Below are 9,403 nucleotides of genomic sequence, written 5' to 3' on the forward strand. Positions count from 1 at the left end.
TGTCATTTGGAGGTTCCCTATATCGTTTGGAGGTCACCCACCTGAGACCAGTTTTTCTCCCTGTATCAGGACAACCTAGAACTTGGGATCCTTAGGTCTTCTGAGTGCTGAGATTACAGGCACCAAACCTAACAGTAACAGATTATAGGCTCGCGGCACCACACCTAACATTAAATTGCTAAGTGTGAGCTAGTCCCTGTCTCGTCTCAGACGCACAATCCCCACCCATCAGAACTTAGAGAAGAGGTTTATTTATTTTTTATTTATTTTTTTTTTAAGAGGTTTATTTTGGTGCACGGTTACAGTTCATGGTTGCTAGCTCCACGGGAGATGACATCACAGAGGGGCATAGTGGGGGCAAAGCTGCCCACACTGTGGCAACCCGGAAGAGGAAGGACAAGGGAGGATCCGCGAGGGAGCTACTTCCAGGCCTCAGCCCAGGGCCTACCTCTTCCCAGCAGGTCCCACCTCCTTACAGAAAGCCAGATGTTAGTCACAACCCAAGCGCCTCCCGCGTGAGTGCGTGAAGCCTTTGGGGGCCATTCTGGATTTAAATCCTAACTGTGTAATACAGGAAAAAATATCTGTGAACTACAATTTAAATACATGTAGGGGCCAATGAGATAGCTCAGCAGTCCCACGTGTCTGCTTAGACAAGCTTGTGCAGGCACAGGGGGTTGTGGTTCAATCCCCCCGGGCACCACATGCCCTGCCAGCCCTGCCCTCAGGGTGGGCTGAGCTGGCCAAAAAAATAAAAATATGTAATTCTGCTAAGGTTCAAAGAATAACCATGAGTCCACTCATTTAGGGGTTTTTTCCCTCCCATTTGGTTTTAAAATACAAAATCTGCAATCTAAAGGACTTTATCATTAGCATTAACTTTCTGAGAAACAATCTGAAAGAAAGGGGGAAGTGGGAAGAAAGACGGAGTGTTTGTTGGTATTCATACACACAGTTCTACTCCCTAAAGTTTCCTCGTCATATGTGATCCCAGCATTTTTTTTTTTTTCCTTTGATTCTATGAACTACCTCAACAAATTTTGGTTGTGGCTTAACCTAATTTATATTGTTTTCTCCTCCTTTTTTTTTTTTTTTCCAGCAAAAAAATGCTTAATAACAGCATATCCTTCTAGATAAACCTTTTAATTCTGATCTGGGAGTTAAACATACAAATTTTGTTACTCCTATTCTACTTCCCAGATAGGAAAGTTTGTAAGTTACTGAACATTCTTACATTGTCTTTGGCTGAGAAGAGGTCTCCTTCATTTCTAAAGTCTAATCCTGAGGATGCCTATTCTACATGTTCCTTCAGAAACTGTGACATTCTGGGATGGCCCTTTGGAAGCCTATTTATATAAAGACCACTAGGAAGCAGTATCAAGAACTCCTCATAGCTAGTTAGGTTTTATGGCACTTATCATAGGACTCTTCACCACTGGGGACATCACTGCCTCTCGAGTGCCCAGGACAGCAGAGGACTCACCCTGAGTAGGAAGGCCCGTGACCCTGGCAGTAGTGCGTGGTGATCCTCTGAGGAGACAAAGGAAGTGGGGCTCAAGTTTCTTGATGGAGGGACCAACAAGACAATGAGAACAATCAAACAGCTCCTTTGTGGAACCTCATAAGTGATAGCAAAGCTATTGAGGAGGTAGCGCTTTTCCATCACAGGAGGTGCAGTACTGTACTGATGAAGTGAAGCCCCTGGTCATACCAAGTTCAACCTATCAGGCAGAGATGCTAGGACTGCTGGAGAGCCAAACAGCCCTGATTAAGTGTGATCTTTTCTCCCAACTGACTCCTGGACCAATCAAAATAAAAGACCAAGAATGAAAATTGATCATCTTTATTAATGGTAACATTGGTAACATCGATGTTGGAGAATTCAAATTTCACCTAGGGCCAGATGGGATTCATAAAACTAAGCTACAGATTTGCCTACATAGTCAGAGTTGTTCCTGTATTAAAATCTACTTGGGGAGGTTAGTAGGGATCAAACACAGGGACCTGGATATGCTAAGTAATCACTCAGCCACTCAGCTAGGCAACCCTCTCTTTAGTCTCCAAAACCTATTTTTATAATGCAATTTTCTTTCCTTCTCTGCTTTGCATTGCTTTAATCTGAGAAGGAAGGACTCTCTTTATTATAGAAAGTATAAAATATAACAAGAATAAAATGCCCCACATAACTACCACTCAGCATCAGCAGTTATCACATTTGGTCATTCTTTTTAAATTTACACTGCCAAACAGTCTTTACTCCCAATTAAATAACATGTTTTTACCAGTTCTTTTAGTATATAATTTATAAGTATTGAAATACACACTTACATTTAAATCTTAACTGGATGGGATGCACCTTTGTGACCCACAGTTCCACCTCAGTCTCCCTAGAAGTTCCTCTGTGTCTCCGGGTGACATTTCCTGACCTCCCCTGCATGTAACATTCATTATGATTACTCTTGTTTCTTTATATTAATTTATTTTGCCTGTTTATAATTATCATAGGATAGACAGATGGTCTGTACTCTTTTGATTGACTTCTTTAGACTCAACAGAATATCTATCAGATGCCTTCATGAGGTTGTGTCAGAAGTTCATTCCTTTTTATTGCCAAGGATTTGATTCTATGACTGTAGCTGAATTTGTGTATCCATTTGCTCTTCAGACATGTGTGTTTTACACTAATTGACCACTGTGAATTAAGCTACTATGAACAAATCACTACAAACATATATATTTCATATCTTTAGGATAAATAAAATATAATTACTGAGTTAAAGAATATATATATACAGATATAGATATGGATATATATTTGTCCAAATGGGAAGGAGTTCAGGAGTTAGAGAGAGAGAGGGAGAGAGGGGAAGGGAAAAGGATTAAAAAATAATTAAGACAATGAATAGAGAGATTTGTTCTAATAGTGTTTGTGGACAGGATATCACGTCTGCATCTTGTACAATGAATAACCACTAAGACAATAATATGCAATGCATTAATTATTGAAAGTGTACTAGTAATTGGTTTTGAAACTGTCTCATTGCTATTCGTTTCTCAATAAAATTATTTAAAATAATAATTAAGATGTGTTATGTACACAACTCTCCACAAGGAATATAACCCTTATGTACTGCAAGCATGTACTAATACAGAAATTTTTTTTTAAAAAAAATCAATTAAATAAGAGGTTGGTTTTATAAACATAAAAGGCAAAAGAAAGCAGAAACAAAGAACATAAACATTAATCATTTCAAAGCTGTTTTTCTTGGAAAGCAAAGATAGCGAGGTGAAAGAATAGAAAAATACCTGGCTAAAGCAGATTACCTCGGGTTACTTTTCTGTAAGAATTGATGGATATAAATAATAGAGCAGAGAGAATGTCGCAATTTGATTCTCTCTCATCCTTTTGGTTTCTTGGAAGATCAGATAAAAACTTAGTTTTGGTTCAGTCATTGGAATTTTACTCTGATATTCCATCTGGTCTGGAAGGAAGCTTGGCCCAAGCAATGGCCTGCTGTGGCTCTTACTTAGCAGAGGATACAAATGGACAAGCATCACGAAGACACACACACAGTGCACAGCTCCTAAAGGTCTGGAGTTCAGGAAATCCTGTTCACAAAGCCTCAGTGTGCCAGCCTTCCTGCCCATGGATGTGTTTGGCAACTGGGAAGCTCTCTGAATCTGTCCTTTTGAGCTTCCATAGGGGCATCACTAAGTAGACGTGACTGATGAAATCACTGAGTAGAGATGATCATCTTAGTTTTCAGCTCTTCTCTCCTTCGAGGGGAGACTATGAGTAGGTGGGTGGGGGGCAACTGAAAATTCCCCTCCGCGAGTCACAGGATAGCTTCCTCTAGCAGCCAGACCCCGTCCTGAAGCTGTCTAGGAGTCTCCAGCTGGCACACTAGCTTAGAAAAGGACATGTCTCATTGGCGATTCCAATGAGAACGGTTTTAGAGCGAGGTACCAGTAAACCAGGATAGAGACTCTATATATATTCACGGTACCAGCCCATGTTTTCTATTGAAAGAATCCTTGCTTTACTCATATTTGGATCTATAATCTACCTCAGATTAATTTTTATGTATGATACTAGATGTAAAGTTTATTATTTTTTTCTATACAGGTAGTTAATTGTTCAACACTACTGTTGAACAAATTTTCTTCGCCATGTTTAACAGCCTTTTTCCCTCCTACTAAATATACTTGACACGTGTGTTTAAAACCAACTGCCCAAATAAGCCAGTAAGATCTATAAGTATTGGTCTCTTTGAGGCCCCATTGCACTATTGGTCTGTTCCATTGATCTCTTTGTCTATCCTAGGGAGTGATTGTTGTAATTTTATAATAAGTCTTAAAGCAAGGTAGCATAGGTCTTCCAGACTTCTTGGTTTTTTTCTAAGATTGTTTTGGCTATTTTAGGTCTTTTGTACTTCTGCACTTACTTTTGGGGGGGCTGCTCAGGATGTCTTCAGGGCAGGTCTGGTTTGGCTTGAGGATGAGGGGATCGAACCACAGCATCCTGAGCCTGACTGCTTTGTTTCAGCAGGCACTTAAACACCTGAGCTGGGCTGGTGAGATGGCTCAGTGGTCTGAAGCACCTACTTAGAACAAACTAAGCCAAGCAAAGCACAGGGACTGCGGTTCAATCACCCAGCACCACATGCCAGCCCGCCCCGCCCCCTGGTGGGCTGAGCTGGCCACACACACTAAATAAATAAATAAATAAATAAATAAGTGTTTTTAAAAAAAAACACCTGAGCTAATGCAGGCCCCCTGCACTTACTTTATAATAAACTTCTTACTCTCTATTTTTAAAAATAGACTGCCAGGAATACCACTGGCATTGCACTGGCCGCATAAATCAGTATGACATCTGAGATCTTGATAGACCTGAGTCATCATTCCATGAAGATGGTATACCTCCCTACTTACTTAGCTTTCTTCATTTCTCTAAGTAATGTATGCATTTGTCAACAAAAATATTATGTATGTCTTTTACTAAGCTTATTCCTGAACATCTTATTTTTGATGATATTTTAAATTCCAACTTTTTCTATGTTAGCATGTAAAAATACAATTGATGTTTATAAGTTGATATTGTACCCTGAGGCCTTGCTAAGCTTCTACTTTAGTTTTACAAGTTTTTATTCATTTCAACCTCTTAAGAGTTTATACATTAAAAAATATGTTACCCACAAATAGAGAATGTTGCACTTTTTCATTTTTTATGTCCTTTCTTCTTGTTGTCTTCTTTGACCCTGCTTAAGAGCTCTAGTACAATGCAATGTAGAAGCTATGAGAGCAGAAATTGTTGCCTTGTTTACAGTCTTAGTGGGGAAATATTCAGAGTTAGGCTAATTTAACATTAGCTGTAGATTTTTTCCTATGTTTCATCAGATTAAGAAACTTCTCTTATATTTCAAATTTTCTGGGAATTTTTTATCATAAATGGATGCTGAGGGGGCCTGCCCATTAGCTCAGTTGTTTAAGTGACTGCTTAAACAAAGCAATCAGAATGCTGTGATTGGATCCCCAGGTCTTCAAGCCTTATCAGACCTGCCTTGAAGGCATCCTGAGCCAGCCAAATAAATAAATAAATAAATAAATAAATAAATAAATAGTTGCTGAATTTTACTACTGCTTTCTCTTCACCGACTGAGGTGGTCATATTCTTATTTTATCTATATAATGAATTGTTTTGACTTCAAGTTTTAATCTAAACTTGCATCTATAGAGAAATCTTATTTTGTCATTCTTCTATTTTATTCAGTTTTTTTTTTTTTTCCTTTGAGAGGGGTTTCACTATGTTGTCTAGGCTGGTCTTAAATTATTGTGCTTAACTGATCCTTTTACCTCAGCCTCCCAAGTGGCTAGGACAACACAGTGAGATCCTGTTTCAAAATAAAAAACAGAAAAATAAATGGGAATGTAGTTCAGTGCACAGGAATTGGATTCAGTCCTTAGTAACACACACACACACACACACACACACTGAAGTTTAGTCTATACTTTTCTTTTGCTTGGTGGGGGGTTACCAGGAATTGAACTCAGGACCTAATGCTTGCTAGGCAGGCACTGCATCTCCTGAGCTAAATCCCCAGCCCTAGTTTTCTATTCTTGTAATAAGATATGCATTTTTTATGAATAAGTAATCTGGGAGTGCCTCAGCTTGTATGGAAGTATATTGAAGATACTGTCCTATATAATGACTCTAACCTTATTGCAGTAGACAGTCCATTACCCATTCTACATGTTTTTTTGTTTTGTTTTGTTTTTTTTGTTTTTGCGGAACCGGGGATTGAACTCAGATCCTTGTGTTTGCCAGTCAAGCACTTATCCTACTGAGCCATCTCCCTGGCCCCACCCATTCTGCCCTAAGATGCTTTACATACATGGTGTAAACATTGCTGCAAAATATACTTGGTGTAGGATTTTAGGTAACTTCATGACGGTGCAATTAATGACACAATGGATTTGGTAAAGGGGGCAGGAAAATGTCACTAAAACAGCAAAAGAAAGGATCCAGTCATTCCATCTTATATAGAGAGTGTGCAGGAGAGGAGAATGAAAAAAAAACTTGTATTGTTCTTTATTTCATTTTACTTTCTTGAATTTAGATTTGTACATTTCAAAATGAGAAAATTCAACTTACTAGGGTTGGAAGAAAAGGCTCTCCGGATCGTCTCAGAGAAGCATCTAAGCCACTGGCAGTTTCTGGCTGGCAGGCCCTTATTAATGACAAATCAGTATAGAATTTCTGACAGCTCTTTGGTTTAGTTTTCATTGGAGGACCTTCTTTTAAAGGTCACTTTCCCATATCTCTATTGGAACTTAAAAAAAAGAGAGATATTTATATAGGGCTAAAAGCTACCAGAAGGGTAAAACAAACAAATTGATGAAAAAGAGACAAGATAAGTGTCTTACATTGTTTTCAGATGTGAAGACAGTGGGAAGAATATGGCACTAATGTGTTAAAAACACAGGTTTTAACAAAATTGACAACAAAATCTTTGAAGAGGGCTGCCTCTTGTGACAAAAAAAAGTTCTTATCTTAAGGAAGACAATGTTGAAATCAGACATATGGATGAAGGCATGTGCTTGTTATACTTTGAGAATACAATTGCAATAGAAAATTTTCTAACTGTACCAAAATTATGAAATAAATAATTATACAGCTATATGATAAAGCATATGCAGCCACTGAAAGTAATATTCATGAAATGCACACATCATAAGAAATGCCCATAATAAAGTATAAAAAACATTTAGACATGCACACACCAAATATTGTAGGTCCAATGAAAATAATTAAAAAGAACAACACTCAGACATGATATATACTCTCAGAACAAATAGTAGAAGGAAAATGCTAAACTGGTGGTGGTGGTGGTGGTAGTGCTTGTCTTTGTCTGATAAGAATATATGTGAAAAAAAAAAGAATATATGTGATTTTGCTTTTCTTCTCAAAGTTTCCTGTACTAAACCTGGTCTAATTTTTCTGATAAGAAAACATACAGAAAAATGATTTTTTAGGTTTGGTGTAGAAAGTTACATATAAAGAACAGTTTTCCACCCAGTTTTAGAGATGTGTTTCTGAGATAGCAAGGGATCTAAGATCAAGGGATAGTTGTATTTCAGTATAGTTTATCCAGTCTCTTTGTATTTCGATGACAGTTCCAATGAGCCAAGTTTGATTTTGAAGAACAGTTCGTGTAGCCACATCCTAACAGCTTGATCATTTTCATTTTTGGCCAGATTCCTCATTCCCAGCCCTCTTAACACCACAAGCTGTCTCTTTCCCAGTCACTTTGAACTGCTGGTAGCCTTGTGAATAACTGCTGTGGAGTGGATGTGAGTCTGTGTAAGTTCTGAATTCTGTTTTTCATACAGACTGAGTACAGTAGGCAACAAATAACTTTGTTTTTTTTTTTTTCATAATTTTATTGAGAAACAAATAGCAATAAGACAGTTTCAAATCAAATTGGTAGGACAATTTCAATAATTAACATATTGCATACATTCTTCATAGTGGTTAATTGCTATACAAGATGCAGACATGATATCCTATTTACAAACACCATTAGAACAAATCACTCTATTCATTAAGAGAATGTAACTATATATCTATCCTAACCACTTTGAATACACAGATACAAAATGGACATTCATCTGTATACCCTATTTTTTCTAAGTTCCATTATTGAGTATTATAGGTGTGTAACCTCAGCAAAATATTCTAAAAGAGTCCAGTAGCCCATAATAGTATTGGGTCTTCCACTTGACTGGCAATGTCAAAAATTATTGACCCGAGTCCCCTATAGCTCAACGTAAAAGCATGGCTTTACTTTTTTTTTAATTTTTTTTATTTTTAACAAATAACTTTGAAGCCAGCAGGTATACATGGTTGACTTGTTGTCTAGAGAGATGGTAGAGAGGAAAACACTGACAATTCGGCAGCAGAAGACTTGGATTCAAGTCTCTCCATGACAATGCACAAAACTATCTCGGGCCCTCAGCATATCTGTGAATAAATAAATTAAATGACATGCTCATACCACACTATGATATTTACAAACCGATTCTATTATTATATAAAAAGACTTTTAAAAAAAGAAAAAATTAAACTATCCAACACAGTATTGAATAAAGGTTCAATACCTTGCAAGACTTTGCTGAGCATCTCCCTTTCATCTCCACCGCTGACACGCCCTCCAGACTAAGGAAGACCCGGAAGCTTCGGGGCCATGTGAGCCACAGCCATGGCCGCACTGGCAAGCACAGGAAGCACCCCGGAGGCTGGAGTAATACTGGTCGCATGCGTCACTGCAGGATCAACTCGACAAATATCACCCGGGTTACTTTGGGAAGGTTGGTGTGAGGCATTACCACTTAAAGAGAAACCAGAGCTTCTGCCCAACTGCCAACCTTGATAAATTGTGGACATTGGTCAGTGAGCAGACACGAGTAAATGCTGCCAAAAACAAGACTGGAGCAGCTCCCATCATTGATGTAGTGTGATCAGGCTACTACAAGGTTCTTGGGAAGGGAAAGCTCCCAAAGCAGCCTGTCATTGTGAAAGCCAAATTCTTCAGCAGAAGAGCTGAGGAGAAGATTAAGGGTGTTGGGGGGGGGGCTGTGTCCTGGTAGCTTGAAGCCACTGAACAGGGGGCTCATTAAAATGCTAACAAATGGTTTTCAGAAAAAATATTAACTAAAACAAGCTAGGAAGGCTGCCATTTCTTGATAGCAAGACTTACTATAAAACCACAGTAATCAAGTGCAGTATTATTTTTTTAAATTTTATTTATTTATTTATGTGTGTGTGTGTGTGTGTGTGTGTGTGGCCAGCTCAGCCCACCAGGGGGCGCGGCTGGCCGGCATGTGGTGCTGGGGGATTGAA

At 38.5% G+C, this 9,403-nt stretch overlaps 1 pseudogene; it reads left to right on the forward strand.

The window, feature by feature from the left end:
• Positions 1-9,150, forward strand: part of LOC105742892 — a 12,103-nt pseudogene extending 2,953 nt beyond the window's left edge.
• Positions 9,151-9,403: the final 253 nt, after the last annotated feature.

This window comes from Octodon degus, unplaced genomic scaffold, assembly GCF_000260255.1.
Source record: "Octodon degus isolate 3935 unplaced genomic scaffold, OctDeg1.0 scaffold00080, whole genome shotgun sequence".
Classification (NCBI taxonomy): domain Eukaryota; kingdom Metazoa; phylum Chordata; class Mammalia; order Rodentia; family Octodontidae; genus Octodon; species Octodon degus.